A 21,217-nucleotide genomic window follows, 5' to 3' on the forward strand; every position below is an offset into this window, starting at 1 on the left:
ATGTTATCACATTCAAATGCTTTTTGTGGATCATTGTTATACCACATTATAATTTTTTATATATTGCTATGTGTTTCTATCGGTTTATTGTCATTGCATGGAATTCCTTGCATTGACATGCATTTGCATCGATTTTTTTCCATCTAATAAATTAGCACCTAATGCATTTCTTTTTTTTTTTTGAGGGGGGTCCACCCCCAAAATCCCCGTTTTTTACTCTTTATAATACACCTGAACAAAAATTAACCCTTTACCCCCCAAAAATATGTATTCGATGGACATATTTTAGATAGAAACATTTCGATGAAATGGCATTTCGATGGAATGGCATTAGATGCAATGAACAGATACTATTTCTATCTGTGTTCAAATAGCATTAAATGTCACTGCTAACATACCCATACAGTTGCACTTTACTAAGATTTGTCACTCTGTTAAGCAGAGTTGTTATATCAATAGGGAGTATTACTGGCTTCATCATAAAGAACAATGGAATGGGCAGACGATTTTTCGGTACTACCCGCAGTCTTGTTTTGGGGTCCGATGCCAGCCTTACTACTTGGGGTGCTCGTTGCAATGGCATTTTCACTGGTGGCCCTATGGAGAGTCTCAATGGCACATGAATTGTTTAGCGATTTTTGCGGATCCTTTGGGGTTCAATGTTTCGCCTAAAACAGATGGTGCTGCACCATCACCCTGCGGAAGGACAATCAAGCAGCAGTCCATTATATCAACAAATTGGGGGGGTACGTGATCCAGGACCCTGTCAGACCTGGCAATACGGTTTTGGGATTTTTGTGTTACACATCAGCAAAAGATATGTGCTGTTTTTTCTCCAGGGGACTCAAACATATTTGCAGACTGAGGTTCTCAACATTGGTGCAATCCGGCAGACTGATGTCTCTCTCCTGTAAATTTTTGCATGCTACACAGTTTTGAGGGCCCTTTCCAGGCTGATCTGTTAATATCACGATTCAATGTACAAGTACAGCGGGTCCTGGCTATGGACGCGTTCGCTCAGAACTTGTGCAGGGACACGGTGTATGCATTTCCTGCATTCACACGAATACCCATGGTTCTGGTACAGGTACAGATCCACGGTGCCACTGTGATGCTCGTGACTCCATGGTGGCAATCACAGGCTTGGTATCCCATGGTGCTCCGGCTGCTCATTGCAGTCCTGCGCATGTTGCCATTGTTTCCTGGGGTTCCTCAGGGCCCTGAAGTTTAACCCCACCCAATCATTCTGGATGTGTCCCCCTGGTTGAATGCATGGTTGATATTGGGACATATTGGGCACCACAAGGCATTCCTAACTTGGCTACAGGCTTCTTCAACCGCTCATAGGCCCCTAGCTTGCTATGGTCCTATAAATCGGTCTCAACAGCCTGGGTACACTGGTGTTTTGGAAGGGGCTTGGATCCCCATTTGGCACCTGTTGAAGCCATTCTCAATTTCCTGGCGGAATTGACTGGTTCGGCTTCTTATCATATGGTGAACCGCTATTGCCCAGCAATATCCACTTATCAAAGATTAGTTGGTTGTTTTCTCGTGGGGGAGCATCTGTTGATATGTTGTCTCCTTAAAGGTGTTTGGATGCAGTCAACTCCAAGACCACCTTATTCTCGGCTATGGGGTGTGAAACTCATTCTGTGTCTGATAGAAATGTCGCCACACAGTGCACAGCTATCTGTGAAGCAACTATCAGCCAAGCTCGTCACATGGATGTGTCTCGTTGCTTTCTGCCGGGAGGCGGGCATTCGAGCCCTGGAACTTCACTCCTTCTGGCATGTCTTTTTATTTGTATTGTCAATCTAACACAGCTTCCAGGGTCATTCATGTCCCTGCCTTTCCTGCCAATCCTCGGTTGGGTGTGGTTCAATGCCTGAAACAGTATGAAATTGCCAAAGCTGCATGAGAATCTCCACAGGACCTATTTCTCTGTCCTTTTGGGAACCTTTCTCACCAGTGTCTTCTCCCACGCTGGCTAGGTGGGCCAACAGTGTTCTGAGGGAGGCAGCGGTGGATACCATGCTTTTTGGTGCCGATTCGATTAGAGAGGCTATGGCTTCTAAGGCTTTTTGGCCTGGAGCCCAGCTTGAGGGTATTTTCAGGGCATCAGACTGGGCTAATGCCTCTACGTCTTTTTAAGTCTGTGCTGCACGCTTCATCTGTGTTTTTTGTGTGGTTTTCAAGAGTGCACAATGAGAACCATGCATTTGATGCGTTTAGTCATAATATGCAGCAGACTGTCGTGATTCTATACATGGCCCGGGAGCTAACGTGTTTCTCCTTTCCTTTTTGAGGGCGAGCGCTCCCTGCTTACCTGCTGCTTTGATAGTAAGGGCGCTACTGTTGGCTGGATTCGCATTTTCTGAGCATGTTTCACTTGGACTTCAAATTGCTTGCTGCCAAGTTGGTGCCACCAAGCACAACCCTTTTTTTCCTCAAAATTCCAGATATCTGGTTTAATCTGATTATGGGATGAATAGGATTTGGACGGTGAGTGGATACATCCTGCTGGAGGTTCAAAACCTTGAGTCAGCAAATACATAGTTTATTACATTAGTTCTACATGTGTGTCGGAGGAATCTGTTTATCATGATCACCATCATACTTACACTTTGGTTGTAGGTCAAAGGATCGAATCAAAAGGATCGAAATGCAATAGGGTCGAATCAAAAGGACCAAAAACAAAAAGGTCAAATTCATTTTTTTTTTATTTTTTTTTTGGGGGGGGGGGTCCCCCCCAAACCTCTGTTTTTGGTGTAAAACCCACTTTTTTTCCTATATGGAAACCGAAAAAAAAAATATACATTTAAAAAAAGGCATTCGACCATTTTTTTTTCGGTCCTATTGATTCGAAACTATTGCATTTGATCCTTTTGTTTTCGATCCTTTGACCGGACACCTTACACTTTGCTGACATTTCAGAATAAGGCTATGATCTGGATTGCTTCCTATACCTAATAATTCAGTTATGTGTAAGTTATTTTTGATCTGATGAAGGTCTGTGTCAAAACTCTGCAGAGAAGCCTAAACATTGTAACAAGTAGACACCTTGATGTTTTCTAAAGGTGTGGACCACAAACTAGATGAGCTTCTAATCCCCCCCTAGATACAGGTTTCTTCACGTAGAGATGGTTTTAATTCATCCTTTTATCCGAGGTTTCAGACGCTACCTATGACTAAAAAAAACATGAATGATTTCCTCATAAATGTACATGTCTACCAATTGTTTGTTATGTCAGGTCGTTGACGGGTTAAAACATTTCTTTCATAATACACTGTGTTGATGTGACACAATTGACTCCCATAATATGTGTTCTTTGTAAAGAATGCCCCATGTATTTACGTTGCTGTAAAACCACTTTCTTAAAATAAATTCTTTTAAATAACATGTTTGTTTCCCATTCAGAAACAGTTCACAGATGACACTCTCTCCCTTCCTGCAGACTAAATTGACCTCATTACAAGGTTGCCAGTCCGGTAACAAGGGAACCGGTAAGCTTGCCAGTACTGTTGTTACCGGACCGGCAAACTACGAGTTCTGCTTGCATGTGCCTTTCCGGCTGCTAGGTCTGACCTGACAGCTGGACCGGCACCCACGAGCAGACCTACACGGTAGCATCGGCACCGTTATTAATGGTGCCGGTGCTACCGGCCTCCCCATTCCCATAGAGTCCTATCGGACTCAAATGGGAATGGGGAGTCATTTTTACCGGCACCTGGCGAAGGGGAATTACCGGGTTTGCCGGGGCTGGAATGCCCCGGTACATCCCCATTGCCGGTAAAAAAATTACTCTGGTGGCAGCCGTGCCAGTATTTACCGGCACAGCTACCACTAATCCTGTAATGACCCCAATGTTCACCAGCTAACACATTAAGGGCTCGATTCATGGAATTATTTGCACGGTTAAAAGTGACTTTGCACTGGTGAAAAGTGACATTGCAAAAGTCACTTTAAACCTTGCAAAAGAATTTCATGAATTGGGCCCCAAGGGAGTAGTGAAGGGACTAAATTAGGATAGTAAGGCTAGGACGTTTTGAAGAATATTTTTTGAAAATGAGTACACTGATACCAAAATTGGATTTTGTAATCCAATTCTGAAAGTATCTGCAAAGCATCATAAAGGGGACATTGGGGTATGGGTTAATAAGCGGTGGTTAGCAGGACACCAAAGCCCTATAAATGGAAAAAGAGAGGTTAAAAGAAAATTAAATTCATAAAAATCAGATGGTAAAAAATAGAATGCGTACCTTCTAGAAAGATCCATAAGGCTAGAGAACTGGGAACACAGCCCTAAAGGCAGCGCGCCATTCCCTGGGCGTCCCTGTGAGAGCAAGCCCAGATCTCAAGCACTACTGACTTTAGTAGACTCTTGTAGGCGCCCCCTAGACCTGGCCAGGAGTGTCTTTCAGTACAGTTGGGAGACCCTCAAAAGCATCCTTTATGACAGTGTGGAGTTAGATGCGGGAGAGATTTTGAAAGTCCCTCCACTCCACCAGCCCGGCAAGCTGCCTTTGACAGCTACCACAGGAAAGCATTGGGGACATGAGGAGACTAAAGGAGAGTGGGTAAACAGTCAAGGGTAGAGCAAGGAAGAAGTGCTCATCTCCACTGTTTTCAGAGGAAGCTCAACCTTGCTTCCATGCTCTTGTCATGCAGCACATTCCTACCTGGCGTCTGTGGCCCCGATTTCGATTACACACTTCCTACTTCCTGTCACGTTTTCCGCGCTATGTCCACTTAGCGGTCCAGTCTTTTTCTGCTCAAGTGAACGTAGCGTTACTTAGCCACGCCCTATCCTCTGTTCTGTGCGTTGCAACCCTTCACGGTCAGCTCTGTTTTCCTTTGCTATCGCGGTTTGCTATACGCTGTTATTCTGCTCCGCTGAGCTTTTCCTCTCTCTTTCTTCTTTCCACTCCTCGTCCACTCGGGTCCCATTTCCCAGAACCCCCCCTTTTCTCTCTCTCTCTATTACCTTTCTTTTTCTTTTGTTTTTCCGTTTTGTTTGCCTGCAGTTATCCGCTTACCTGGAGTAGGACCTCTTGTATTTTCCCTACTCTTCCTGTTTTTCTGATATACCTTCTCCGCATCCCATTGCTGATATCTGCAAGTCCAACCTCCATCAGGATGCCCACCTGCCTTCATGATTCACCAGGGTTTTTTTTGCCTACACTTGGCTTTTTTCCCCTTTCCGGTCCCTCCTGGGAGGGGGTCACGGTCAGGGCGTTTCTATCGCTCTCACTGTGGCTTCTTCTTGTGGGAGACATACACAACAAAGAAAAAAAGAAAAGGACTACAGAGCACATCGAACTCTCAGCCCTATCGAAGAAGACTCTGATTCAACAGGTGAGGAGGTGGAGGAGGGAAGCGGGAATATTGACGCCCTATCAGTGGAGTCTGCTGACAGTTTGCAACACCGCCAAACCGCAGGGATGGCTACTCGTGAGCAAGTGCAGGAGTTAATAACTGCTGTTCAAAGTCTTTCTCTCGAAATGCAAAACATGAAAGCAGAGAATAATCTTTTGAAACAAATGGTGGCGGCAGGCGAACCAACCACAACAGATCTACCTCCCATGTCTTTGTCCTCTGGGAAGTACGATGGGTCTCCTAAGACCCTAAAAGAATTCCTTGATGCTTGCAGGGTGTATTTTTCATTTAGAACTCGCACATATGCATCCGATCATGCCAAAGTCGGGTTTCTAATATCTAATATGACAGGCAATGCCCTTGCTTGGGCCACCCCTCTTGTTACAGGAACCGACCCAGTTCTCCAAAATTTCGATGCCTTTGTGGACCTAGTAAAATGCACTTTCAAGAGACCCGAAGTATCTATGGCAGCAGGGGAAGACCTGATGGACATTCACCAGGGCCAAGCCGATGTGTTGTCATACATTTCCTCCTTCAAAAGACTGGCAATGGAGACCGGTTGGTCGGAGCAATCTCAATTCATATTGTTCCGCCGAGGCCTCAGAGAGGAACCTAAAGACGAATTGGCTCATTTTCCCCGTCCTACCTCACTACAAGACCTGATGACTGCTGCGCTTCAGATGGAATTCAGGATGCAAGAAAGCCGACAGGAGAGACGCAAGACACGCCCCTCCTTTACAAGAACCTCCTCACCTCCTTCAGCTACACTCAAACATCATGACAAACCCATGCAAATCGGAGCTACTCGTCGGTCCCTGACCCCTGAAGAAAGGAAAAGGAGAAGGGAACAAGGCCTATGTGCTTATTGTACTTCTGATCGTCATTCAGTACATAATTGTACAGAGCTGCCTCATAAACCGGCGGAAAGCGCGAACCCTCGTACCTAAAAAGGACAGGTTATCGAGGGCAATCTTCCAGTTCCTATGTGACTTTGTCAATTGATTCTTCAGATTCCTCAGAAGACCCGCGTCTTATGGTAATAACAGTAAAGGTAGGAAGCAAATTTGAGTGGGCACCACAGGGGTATCGAGTCTTTCTGGCGTTCTCAAAGGTCTCTGGTGTAAGGAGTCTTTATTAGGAAGTTAGATCCTATATACAGGAGCTGGCTGAAAAAGGCCTGGATACACCCAAACCCAGAAAAAACGCAAGAACCAAAGATTAGGTGAAAACCCAATCATACAGCCACTCTCTGAAATCCCAAACTGGGTTCTGTGTTAGTTGTAATTTTACTATGTATAGTTCCTTTGATCCAATCTTGGAAAAATATGAAAGTCAAATATATAGTGGTTTTTCAATGTTGGTTTTATCCATCAAGTAAAAAATTATTTTGTAGAAAGAAGTGACAAGTAGCCACTAATAATGTTCTTCGTGAGGAAGAGTTTGCCATAAATCACTCTATCCGTAGACTATTATTGTGCCAATGCATTTCGGAATACAACAAATTCCTTCATCAGGGCAAGTCTAAAACATAACATTCAAATGCAATTGTGCCAACCATCCCATGGTTAATATCCATATAAAATAATTCCCATATTTAGAACAACGTGAGTATATAAATATCAACATGAACAGTCATCATCCAAATAGTTGAAAAAATATGAAGGTAAACACATACCCGACAATGTAATGAGCCGGATCAGAAGGCAGGTCAAAAAACATAAAAAGAAACAAATCAGTACAAAGGTAAGTAAAGATGTCCTATAACAAAAGTGAGGGAATTGGGTCCATTACCTGATGTAGGTGAGTAATGGCGAAATCTATGTTTCAGAGGCCAGGCTGCTCCACCGAGTGCGGCGAGCAGGTACTGTGAATGGTAAAGTAAATATATATGAAGGACCTATCCAGTGTAAGTGTAGCTAATCGCTAATTGAAAAAAACAAGCATGGATTGTAGCTTACCATATGTAGAAAACGGAGCGGAGAAGTTCTCTCTGCATCTGCTGAAAGCAGACTGTCTTTGTTACATCGGCGCGTTGCCGAGCAACCTGGTTTTATAAGACACGTGATTAAAGGCAGAATGTCCTCCTTGCATCGGTGCATTGCCGAGCAACTTAGTTGTGTAAGACACGTGATCACGGCTCCATGAAGAGGAGCACGAGCTGCGACCCGTGTTTGTGAACTGGTCAATGAGCTTAAATATGATAAAAATACCTAATTTGTGGACCTCCTGGGTTAGTAATGATAAAAGTCATCACCTAAGAATCAAAAAGAAATAGGTAGTCTGTCATCCATGGACATAGAAAAAATACTAAGAGTGACTGAACCCAATTGGATAAAAGTAATGGCTGTTTCATGAACACCTCAGATGAGGCTATACTATTATGAACGTGCCTAAGTTGGATGGATGGAGCCTAGGGAGCAACCATAGGGCTGTACCTTATATTGATAGTATGTGCCTTAATGCCGCTAGTGGTGTCGTCCAGACAGACAGCACCTCGGGTCCTGGGGGAACTCCAGGATGCGCAGCATGCATGTAATTTTAAACATAGGAAACATCTCTAATTCATATACATTCGAGTGACCCTCAACATTCAGGCCATATGTGTACTGGTGTCAATCTAAACCAAACGATGCCAAATACAATAAAAGAAAACACTTAGTGAAAACAATTAGAGAAAACAGTGAAAGTTGATCTCCTCATTTAACCCATTGGGTGCCAGACTGCCAAGTTTGTCAATCCAATATGTCTCTCTGCGATTCAAACGTTGGCATAAATCCTCATAAGGGCTATTCTTGGTTAGAACTTCCAAAATCACAAATTTTATTTGTGACACGTTATGTCCATTGGCCATCCAATGCCGTGCCACGGCTGAATTGATGTTTGCATTGCGAATACAGGATCGGTGTTCACCCCACCTTAACTTGGCTGTTCGGGTTGACTGTCCCACATAAAATTTCCCACAAGGGCATTTAATGCCATAGATGATATTACTGCTGTCACATGTGGCAAAAGTCTTAAGCATAATCTTCTGCCACGTCCTTGGATGGTTAATGGAATTTCCTTTAATAACAAAGTTACAGTTGACACACTGTAAACAAGGAAAAGTCCCAGTTCGCTGTGTCAATTACCCTCGGACGATACTTCAAAAACCAACGCATCCCAATGAGGAGATCAACTTTTACGGTTTTCTCTAATTGTTTTCTCTAATTGTTTTCTTTTATTGTATTTGGCATCGTTTGGTTTAGATTGACAACCGTACTCATATGACCTGAATGTTGAGGGTCACTCGAATGTATATGAATAAGAGATGTTTCCCATGTTTAAAATGTCCTGCATGCTGCGCATCCTGGAGTTTCCCCAGGACCCGAGGTGCCGTCTGTCTGGACGACACCACTAGCGGCATTAAGGCACATACTATCAATATAAGGTACAGCCCTAGGGTTGTTCCCTAGGCTCCATCCATCCAATTTAGGCACGTTCATAATAGTATAGCCTCATCTGAGGTGTTCATGAAACAGCCATTACTTTTATCCAATTGGGTTCAGTCACTCTTAGTATTTTTTCTCTATGTCCATGGATGACAGACTACCTATTTCTTTTTGATTCTTAGGTGATGACTTTTATCATTACTAACCCAGGAGGTCCACAAATTAGGTATTTTTATCATATTTAAGCTCATTGACCAGTTAACAGACATGGGTCGCGGCTCGTGCTCCTCTTCATGGAGCCGTGATCACGTGTCTTACACAACTAAGTTGCTCGGCAACGCACCGATGCAAGGAGGACATTCTGCCTTTAATCACGTGTATTATAAAACCAGGATGCTCGGCAACGCGCCGATGCAACGAAGACAGTCTGCTTTCAGCAGACGCAGAGAGAACTTCTGCGCTCCGTTCTCTACATATGGTAAACTACAATCCACGCTTGTTTTTTTCAATTAGCGATTAGCTACACTTACACTGGATAGGTCCTTCATATATATTTACTTTACCATTCACAGTACCTGCTCGCCGCACTCGGTGGAGCAGCCGGGCCTCTGAAACATAGATTTCGCCATTACTCACCTACATCAGGTAATGGACCCAATTCCCTCCATTTTGTTATAGGACATCTTTACTTACCTTTGTACTGATTTGTTTCTTTTTATATTTTTTGACCTGCCTTCTGATCCGGCTCATTACATTGTCTGGTATGTGTTTACCTTCATATTTTTTCAACTATTTGGATGATGACTGTTCATGTTGATATTTATATACTTAGGTTGTTCTAACGATGGGAATTATTTTATATGGATATTAACCATGGGATGGTTGGCACAATTGCATTTGAATTTTATGTTTTACACTTGCCCTGATGAAGGAATTTGTTGTATTCCGAAATGCATTGGCACAATAATAGTCTACGGATAGAGTGATTTATGGCAATTTCTTCCTCACGAAGAACATTATTAGTGGCTACTTGTCACGTCTTTCTATAAAATAATTTTTTACTTGATGGATAAAACCAACATTGAAAAACCACTATATATTTGACTTTCGTATTTTTCCAAGATTGGATCAAAGGAACTATACATAGTAAAATTACAACTAACACAGAACCCAGTTTGGGATTTCAGAGAGCGGCTGTATGATTGGGTTTTCACCTAATCTTTGGTTCTTGCGGTGTTTCTGGGTTTGGTTGTCTCCAGGCCTTTTTCAGCCAGCTCCTGTATATAGGATTTAACTTCCTAATAAAGATTCCTTGCACCAGAGACCTTTGAGAACGCCAGAAAGACTCGATACCCCTGTGGTGCCCACTCAAATTTGCTTCCTGCTTTTTTTCCTTCCCTCTATTGGTGAGACACACAGCAGTGGTGGCACACAATTTCAAAAGAGATTACCCAACACACTGAACATGTCATTTGAGGACATTGAAGGTTTATCTAACAAATGTGCAGAAACTTTAGGTTTCTCAACTGAGGAAGCATCTGCCATTCTTGGACTCATTAGCGAAACGTCTATTGGTGCTCATGGTACTACACCAAAGGATCCAGCCAAACGAATTAAACAATTAGAGTATCTTATACGAAAGGATATAAATAGGAAATTACACGCAATTACCCCCGGACGATAGTTCAAAAAACAACGCATCCCAAGGGGGCTTCGCATACAGCTCCGACCGACTTTGTGCAAAGAGAGTAGAGAGTTTGTTTGAAGGTGGGAATCTATACTGAATAAATGTTCACTGGACCTTATCTTGCTAACTATCCAAGAGTTATCAAAGAATTTAACAACCCTGAGTACAGAAATTGAGGAGATAGAGAAAGAATTAGTTGACAAACTTAGAAGAGAAGAATATGACACCATACTACTAAAGATTAACACTAAACTTGAGGACTACTAGTCTGAATTGGAGCAAAAGAAGAACAAGAAATTCAGAAGGGATACCTATGATTATATTAATGACGAGGTATACACCTGGATGGACAAATATGGCCAAGTAGCACCAAAGAAACCTTTTAAATACACATCCGACAATACCTCCAGTTCCGACTCAGAGGCCCAGAGAGAGTCTGATATTCCAGCAGATCAAACCATAGAGAACCTTGCACAGACAACAAGCCCTTCGGCACGAGCTCCGTCTGCTGTATCTTTTTTAGGGCCCGCCGAAAAGAACCCGCAGGGGGAGGAGGCAACGCAAGAAACAAACCTCTAACGAGATTGCAGCAGAAGAAAAGTTAGTCGTTAACATTTCGGGTAGGAGACTCAACAAGGCAGAGGAAGAGACTCTACAGAAAGGTCTCAGTTTCGTACCGACTTACGGTACCACCTTGTTTGACACGAAGATAGAACTATACAAGTTTGTTCGCAAACTTAAACTTAAAGTCTTCTTTAACGAATTGGAGACACAAGAGAGTCCGACCGAGATTCCAGACTTTCAAGACTTTAGAGTCAAAAGTGGGTTTGTTCCAACCATCACAGTACCATCCATAGAAATATTTCAGAAACTAGTCACTCGGGACCTTAAACGAATCAGCTACAGAAATCCTCCGTACAGGAACTTAAAACCACACGAGATGAGATTGATTAGAGACCTGTTTAGTGACAAGAGTATTACCATTCGTCCTGCAGATAAGGGAGGAGCCTTGGTTATTCAGAATACATGTGACTATGATGCTGAATGTAAAAGACAGCTTCAAGACCAAACCACATATGCTAGTTTGGACCATGATCCCACCCTTTCGATCAAACAGAATTTGAAGAGCCTCCTAGCAAAAGCATTTGAATTGGAATGGATCAACGAGCATACACAAAAATTTCTCTTGAAAGAACATCCTAGAATACCTAATTTCTACATGTTGCCGAAGATCCATAAAGATGCCATCAAATTAGCAGGTAGACCAATTGTTGCAGGGATAGAGAGCATTAACCAACCTTTAGGGATCTATATAGATTTCTTCCTACAGCCATTGATACAAGAGACCAACACCTACACAAGGGATACCACCCACTTCCTGCAAAAGCTTAGCTCATTGACACCTTTGCCTGAAGATCTGATTTTTACTATAGACGTGAAGAGTTTATACACCTCTATACCCCACAACCTGGGGATAGAGGCTGTAGAATGGCTGTTACTGAAAGCACCTGAGATACGTGCCCAGAAGGAATTCATACTGGCATTGTTACATTTTATTGCTGAGAACTCCTATTTTCAATATGGCAACCAATTTTTTCTACAAACTGCAGGGACTTCAATGGGAGCCACCATGGCACCCTCATATGCCAACAGTTTCATGCATAAATTTGAAACAGACCATGTATTGAATAAACAAGAATGGAATAAGGACATCCGGATCTGGACGAGGTACATAGACGCTATCTTTGGAATTTGGAAAGGAACCAGAGTGTCTTTTGAAACATTTTGTGTGTATCTAAACAGCATCCACCAGAGGGTACAGTTCACTATGGAGCTCTCACATGAAATTATAACATTCCTTGATGTACAAGTCATAAAGCAACTTACTAGCTACATCACTTCATTGTTTCGGAAAGTGACAGATCGGAATAATCTCCTGCACCGCCTCAGCTTCCATCAGCCGAGCCTACTGAAGAATCTACCATACAGTCAATTACTTAGGGTCAAGAAAATAGTGAGTGATCCTGAAGACTACAGAATGCAACAGATGGAAATGAAAGAAACATTTCTGGCCCGGGGATACAAGCAGAATGAACTCGATCTGGCATCTGACAGAGTTGATGCCTTATCACGAGAGACTCTATTATCAGAACTAAATCCCAAAAATAAGAGAGAATTGAAGTCACCAGTATTTGTATCTAAGTTCTCTACGCAAAGTAACAAAATCAAGAAAACTATTATGAAACATTGGGAGATTTTCAAGAATGACATCCGAGTTCAAGATATTTTTAGTGAAAAACCAATCTTTGCATACCAACGCAGTAGGAACCTAAGAGATGAACTGGTGCAGACGAAACCTACAGCCAGGGAACCTATGACACAGCGAACTGGGACTTTTCCTTGTTTACAGTGTATCAACTGTAACTTTGTTATTAAAGGAAATTCCATTAACCATCCAAGGACGGGGCAGAAGATTATGCTTAAGACTTTTGCCACATGTGACAGCAGTAATATCATCTATGGCATTAAATGCCTTTGTGGGAAATTTTATGTGGGACAGTCAACCAGAACAGCCAAGTTAAGGTGGGGTGAACACCGATCCTGTATTCGCAATGCAAACATCAATTCAGCCCTGGCACTGCATTGGATGGCCAATGGACATAACGTGTCACAAATAAAATTTGTGATTTTGGAAGTTCTAACCAAGAATAGCCCTCATGAGGATTTATGCCAACGTTTGAATCGCAGAGAGACATATTGGATTGACAAACCTGGCAGTCTGGCACCCAATGGGTTAAATGAGATCAACTTTCACTGTTTTCTCTCATTGTTTTCACTAATTGTTTTCTTTTATTGTATTTGGCATAGTTTGGTTTAGATTGACACCAGTACACATATGACCTGAATGTTGAGGGTCACTCGAATGTATATGAATAAGAGATGTTTGCCATGTTTAAAATGTCCTGCATGCTGCGCATCCTGGAGTTCCCCCAGGACCCGAGGTGCCGTCTGTCTGGACGACACCACTAGCGGCATTAAGGCACATACTATCAATATAAGGTACAGCCCTAGGGTTGTTCCCTAGGCTCCATCCATCCAACTTAGGCACGTTCATAATAGTATAGCCTCATCTGAGGTGTTCATGAAACAGCCATTACTTTTATCCAATTGGGTTCAGTCACTCTTAGTATTTTTTCTATGTCCATGGATGACAGACTACCTATTTCTTTTTGATTCTTAGGTGATGACTTTTATCATTACCAACCCAGGAGGTCCACAAATTAGGTATTTTTATCATATTTAAGTTATTGACCAGTTCACAGACACGGGTCGCGGCTCGTGCTCCTCTTCATGGAGCCGTGATCACGTGTCTTACACAACTAAGTTGCTCGGCAACGCACCGATGCAAGGAGGACATTCTGCCTTTAATCACGTGTCTTATAAAACCAGGTTGCTCGGCAACGCGCCGATGCAACGAAGACAGTCTGCTTTCAGCAGACGCAGAGAGAACTTCTCCGCTCCGTTCTCTACATATGGTAAGCTACAATCCACACTTGTTTTTTTCAATTAGCGATTAGCTACACTTACACTGGATAGGTCCTTCATATATATTTACTTTACAATTCACAGTGCCTGCTCGCCGCACTCGGTGGAGCAACCTGGCCACTGAAACACAGATTTCGCCATTACTCACCTACATCAGGTAATGTACCCAATTCCCTCCATTTTGTTATAGGACATCTTTACTTACCTTTGTACTGATTTGTTTCTTTTTATATTTTTTGGCCTGCCTTCTGATCCGGCTCATTACATTGTCGGGTATGTGTTTACCTTCATATTTTTTCAACTATTTGGATGATGACTGTTCATGTTGATATTTATATACTTACGTTGTTCTAAATATGGGAATTATTTTATATGGATATTAACCATGGGATGGTTGGCACAATTGCATTTGAATGTTATGTTTTAGACTTTCCCTGATGAAGGAATTTGTTGTATTCCGAAATGCATTGGCACAATAATAGTCTACGGATAGAGTGATTTATGGCAATCTCTTCCTCACGAAGAACATTATCAGTGGCTACTTGTCACTTCTTTCTATAAAATAATTTTTTACTTGATGGATAAAACCAACATTGAAAAACCACTATATATTTGACTTTCGTATTTTTCCAAGATTGGATCAAAGGAACTATACATAGTAAAATTACAACTAACACAGAACCCAGTTTGGGATTTCAGAGAGCGGCTGTATGATTGGGTTTTCACCTAATCTTTGGTTCTTGCAATAACAGTAAAGGTTACCATTAATGATAATCAAGTGGAGACCTTGGCACTTTTGGATTGTGGTGCCGCAGGAAACTTTGCTGATACACTCTGGGTGGACAAATTTGGAGCAAAGCGTATTGATCGCAGACATGGCCAAAAGGTAGAGGGAGTGGATGGCACGCCTTTGAGTTCTGGACTCATTGTACAGACACTGAACCTCTGCCACTCACCATTTTTCAGCATTCAGAAGTCATCACATTCGACATTATCAGGGCGGCTCATTTTCCTCTGATCTTAGGTATCTCCTGGTTGCGTCAACACAATCCCAATGTAGACTGGAAGTCAAACTGTTTGAATTTGAATTCCAATTATTGCCAAACCCATTGTTTCCAAGACACACCTTACCAGGAAGTCAAGATCCATCCCACCACTCTTCACACGACCATTGGCGTACACTCTCTTGACAAAGTCTTGGAGGAATATCAATCAGTATTTGCAGAAGCTGCTCCCATGGCGTTACCTCCCCACAGACCTGAGGACTGCACCATTGACTTGGCTCCCATTGCTCTAGTACCCTTTGGATGTTTGCATTATCAAAAACAGAAAAGGAAGTACTATGGAAATACTTGGATGATAACCTGTGTAACAGTCTCATTAGACCTTCAAAGTCCTCGGCAGGTGCCCCTTTGTTTTTTATCCCCAAACGGGATTCCAAAGACCTCTGGCCATGCATTGATTACAGGGGACTTAATAAAGTAACTCTTAAGGATAGGGACCCCATGCCGCTCATCCCAGACATCTTGGAAACCGTACAAGGGGCAAAGGTTTTCTCAAAGCTGGATTTGCGTAATGCTTATCATTTACTCAGAGTATGTTCCGGTGATGAATGGAAAACTGCGTTCAGAACACCTTTTGTGCTATACGAATACTACGTGATACCCTTCGGACGTGTCAATGCACCCGCCATTTTTCAAAGGTTTATCGACCATATCTTCTCAGATTTGTTATTTGTGTCTGTTGTCGTTTACCTTGACGATATACTGTTTTTTTCTCAGACCATGCCAGAACATCTAATACATCTCAAAGAAGTACTGGAGCGACTCAAAAGACATCAACTATTGGTCAAATGGGAAAAGTGTGTCTTCGGAGCTTCTTCTGCACCCTACTTGGGTTTTCTTCTCTCATCTCAAGGGATTCAGATGGACCAAAAGAAGGTCGATGCCATTCTCCAATGGCCAGCTCCTTCATCTGTCAAGGAAGTACAGCGATTCCTGGGCTTCGCAAATTTTTATAGGCGATTTGTACTAGGGTGTTCCAACATTGTCCTACCCATCACCAGTTTACTAAAGAAATCATCAGCACCTTTTGCCTGGAGCCCTCAGGCTGAAGATAGCTTTCAACTCTTGAAGAAAAGTTTCTGTAGTGCTCCCATCCTACGCCAGCCAGATCAAAGAAAACCTTTTATCCTCGAGACCGATGCTTCAGCTGCGGCCATAGGAGCGGTTTTACTACAAGAATATGACAACACAGAACATCCGATAGCCTATCCATCCAAAACTCTCCAGAAAAACATCTTGTCTTGGTGCCATGATCACAAGACAGCAGGTCATAGAGTGCAAGCCAGTACCCTGCACTTGATAAGAAGAGCCTTCTATTGGGAGGGTTTTCCTGAGGATGTCAAACGGTACGTTAGGACCTGCAGAGTTTGTTGTCAGAGCAAAACCAGTATTAAAAGGCCCATTGCATTGTTGCAACACATGTATAATGGTGACTATTGATTCTCTCACCAGGATGGCCCATTTTTCTCCGCTCCCAGGTCTCCCGACTGCCAACGGCATGGCATTGGTTTTCATTAAAGATGTTTTTAGACTCCGTGGTCTTCCGGACAAAATCATATCTGACCGGGGGAGTCAATACGTCTCTAAATTTTGGAAATCACTTTGCGCTGCCCTTAACATCCAGCGTGCTTTATCATCTGGATATCATCCCCACACAAATGGCCAGACAGAACGCTTGAATGCCACCCTGGAGCAGTACTTACGCAGCTACACGAACCTGGAACAAGACAACTGGGTGGACCTGTTTCCAACGGCGGAATTCGCATACAATAACGCCAGTCATTCAGCAAGTGGGATGTCTCCCTTCTACTGTTTATGTGGTTTTCATCCCCGAGCCATCATTCCTCTCTCCCTTTCAACCTACCATTCCTGTGGTTGCCGAAACACTGTCCAGGATAAAAGATACTCAAGAAAAAGCAAAGTTAAACCTGAAAGACAGTCTGCAAGTCTATAAGAGACATGCCGACCGACATCGGCAGGTGGTACCTGATTGGAAGGTGGGCTCTAAAGTGTGGTTAGCCACTAAATACCTCCCAAGATGGTCTCGACCATCTAAACTGTCACCTCGATTCATCGGTCCCTATCCTATCACTGAGAAAATCAATCCAGTGGCATTCCGCCTAAAATTGCCACATGCATTAAGGCGGATTCACCCAGTGTTTCATGCTTCACTTCTTAAGAGTGCCGAACAGTCTCACAAGGCTCGACCCCTCCCTATTCTTTCTCACTCCCCCGATTCATCTGAATACGAGGTTTCCCAGTTGTTGGATTCTAGGTACCGTAAAGGATGCCTGGAATACCTGGTACATTGGAAAGGTTTTTCCCATACTGAGGACTCTTGGGAACCCCGTTTACATATCCATGCCCCGATCCTTCTCAGAAAGTTTCACCGATTACATCCTGGTAAACCAGGGGGTCTGTGTCTTGGAGGGGGGCATACTGTCATGTGGCGCATTCCTACCTGGCGTCTGTGGCCCCGATTCCGATTACACACTTCCTAATTCCTGTCACGATTTCCGCGCTACGTCCACTTAGCGGTCCAGTCTTTTTCCGCTCAAGTGAACGTAGCGTTACTTAGCCATGCCCTATCCTCTGTTCTGTGCGTTGCAACCCTTCACGGAGAGCTGTGTTTTCCTTTACTACCGCAGTTTGCTATATGCTGTTATTCTGCTCCGCTGAGCTTTTCCTCTCTCTTTCTTCTTTCCCCTCCTCGTCCACTTAGGTCCCATTTCCCGGAACCCCCTTTTTCTCTCTCTCTCTATTACCTTTCTTTTCCGTTTTGTTTGCCTGCAGTTATCCACTTACCTGGAGTAGGAGCTCTTGTATTTTCCCTACTCTTCCTGTTTTTCTGATATACCTTCTCCGCATCCCATTGCTGATATCTGCGAGTCCAACCTCCATCAGGATACCCACCTGCATTTGTGATTCACCTGTTTTTCTTTTGCCTACACTTGGCTTTTTTCCTCTTTCCCGTCCATCACGGTCAGGGTGTTTCTATCGCTCTCACTGTGGCTTCTTCTTGTGGGAGACATACACAACAAAGAAAAAAAGAAAAGGACTACAGAGCACATCGAACTCTCATCCCTATTGAAGAAGACTCTGATTCAACAGGTGAGGAGGTGGAGGAGGGAAGCAGGGATATTGACGCCCTATCAGTGGAGTCTGCTGACAGCTCTCCCCCAACTGTGCACGATGTGGCTACCTTACCAGTCTTACCCATCTTACTGAATTTGACTGGGAAGCGAGGAAAGCAGGCTGGACAGCAGGGCCCGACTGGGAACCAAAAGTGGCCCTGGAAATGTTTTTTCAAAGTGGCCCCATATTTTGCTGAATGAGCGAGCATAGCGTGTGCCCAATCCTTCTTTGAGGGTATTGGGAGTATCCCCCAAGAAAGAAATTTGTCAAAATTAGTGCATTTAAAGCATGTTTTAAATACTTTCAGGATCCCTCAAAGTAGATCTTCAATGACAGAGGGACCTGGGACGTTACATATTTTGCAGATTAGAAAAACAAATTCTTCCGGTATTAAAGGTGCCCAGCCAACATGCATCCCTAATCCATTTCATCCCTATCCCCTTGCTATGAAGGAGACACAGATAAAAGGCAATCTTAAACGAGCAAAGGAAATGCCAACAGTTTTGGCTTTTGTGTAGGCATAGGAAAGGCATTTGCCAGGCACTGCCGTAGTGGTACTAACTGTCCATTGATGATAGCAGCTGCAACGTGGTGCGAGTACCTGGGCATGCACTAGCACTGCCTGGTGAATGCCTACTATTGATACACAAGCTCAAACTGTTAGCTTTACCACTGCGTGTTTGTAACAGGTTTTGAGAGAAGATCAGGCATTGGCCTCATTGGGACCGTGGCGTTAAGGGGCTAACGGCGTCGTAACAGGTGTCGGTGCTGTTAAACCCTTAACGCCTTACTACGAGGTCCCTTTGCAGGACCAGACCTTAACGTTAAAGTAGGGGCCTGCAAAGGGACTCTCGAGGTAAGTACGGTACTGCAATTTGCGGTACCGTACTTACCGCCTTCCCCATTCCCATTATGCCCTATGGGGCAAAAAATGGGAATGGGGAAGGGCCATGGTGGCATGGGGAATTACCACCCCACCAACCTTGGAATGGGGTGGTAATTTCCCATTCCGCCATGGTGGACTCCGGCATCGACCATGGTGCTAATAGCACCATGGTTTTCCGCCGGAGTCCTAATGAGGGCCATAGTACTTATAAATCGAGTGGCTGGCGGAACACCTGCTTGACATTTTAATTTCACCAGTAGCACTTTTACAGTTCCAATTAAGTCATTAACTCTCAGAAGAGACACTGGGAGGCACTTTCAGCACAATGTTTGATGGCAAGGCTTGGTAAATCTATCTCAAATACATCCCAGGAGGATGTGTTTTGGGTGGAGAGGGGCAGAAAGCGGGCGGAAATGGCCATAGGAATTAGCACGGCCGTGGGCAGTCAATGGGCGAGTAAATAACCTCACAGCATGTACAAGGTTTGTTTCCTGCCTCATATGCTTTTTCTCCTTAGCTGTACTCTAATGCAACAGTTTCAGTTTATAGGTGGCCCTTCAGCCAAAACTAAAGAAAACGTATCTCATAGAGTGATATGAGATCAGTGAGTCATGCCATTGATGATTTGTGCGGTACCTTTTATGCACGATTCCATCTTGGGGATGAAGGGTCTTAGAAAGAAATCTCTGTATTTTGATAGTCGTTCAAGAACCAATCCTATCCCAGAGACAATCAATCTCCCGGATGATAAATCTGGCCATGGCGTAGAAGATCGGTCTTGTTATATAGTGCCTGTCTGTGATGGTGTGAGCTGGTGATGTCAGGTGGAATGTTGCTGTGTGAATATCAGAATGTTTAGGTTGAGGGTCCCACCCTGAGGCAGTTAGAGCCTCCCTGCCTGGGTGATGGGAGCCAGTGTTATGTCCTGTCCATTTATCTTAATGTAACTGAAACTTAAGTACTGTTAATAAACTACATGAGTAACATTGAGAAGCCTGGAGGTCACTTCACAACACTTTAAAACAGGTGTATTATACAAAAACTCACCAACTACACTGCGCAGACAAACCACAATTGGCTACTGTGCTAAATGTGTAGTCCGAAAACAACAGCCGATATGTGCTTTCGACCTCACAGTCTTCTTCTTGGGCTTGTACGAATTCTGTAACTCGCATCCGCTGGACACACTGGGCAGCTCAATTGGCTAATTCAATATCTATTGTTACTGGACTACTGGGCCATTTAGAGACTTTGGAAGTGTTTGAAACACCTTTACGCTATACGGATGTGACTAACAGAATGCGTACACGCCCAAGAAGAGGACCATGAGGTTGAAACACCTGTCGGGTGTTGTTTTCAGATGAAAAATTTAGCACAGTTGCCAATTTTGGTTTCTCTGCACAATATAGTTGTGTATTTATTGTATAATCTGCTACTTTGGACACTTGGGCAGTTTCCTTTCTTGCACAACCACACGTTACATATTCAGTGCCTCTACTGTTATATTTATAAGCTTCTAATTCATTGACATGCACAGCTGGTTCAAGCTCAAGTGCCCCCTCCTCTCTCTTAAATAGAAGAAAGGTACTCTAGGTGCTACTGGAAGGAGGCATTCACTCTCTTGCTTCATGATCAGCCCTTCATAATAGCCCCCTCAATCGGTTCAATCTGAAAATGTCCCCTGGGAAAAAGTCACCAGATAGGTGATTTCTTTTTCCTGCACCCCTAAAAATCTTCCCCCACATATTCATGGACAGGTCAAATTTACTATTATTTGTCCAGTCCTGGAATATTTGGGGAAAGTGCTTGATTTTCTTGGGAGTGCAAATTTGGGGAAATGTCACGCCCTGGCAACCTTATCGCTGGATATCCCTCAATACTGTCTTTCACGAACTCCAGTATTTCTTGTGTGGGGTCTGAAGATAAGGGCACACAGCTAGAGGTGTCGTTTAGTAATCTATGGCACTCAGTGATATGTTTGTTTGGATCGATAATTACGATTGCATCCCCTTCATGTGAATTCTTAATGATTATGTCCTCGTAGGAGTTCCATCGATGTAATGCCTCTTTTTCTAGTCGTGTCATATTATATGA

This window comes from Ambystoma mexicanum, chromosome 3p (assembly GCF_040938575.1).
Source record: "Ambystoma mexicanum isolate Mex_15411 chromosome 3p, UKY_AmexF1_1, whole genome shotgun sequence".
Taxonomy (NCBI): Eukaryota; Metazoa; Chordata; class Amphibia; order Caudata; family Ambystomatidae; genus Ambystoma; species Ambystoma mexicanum.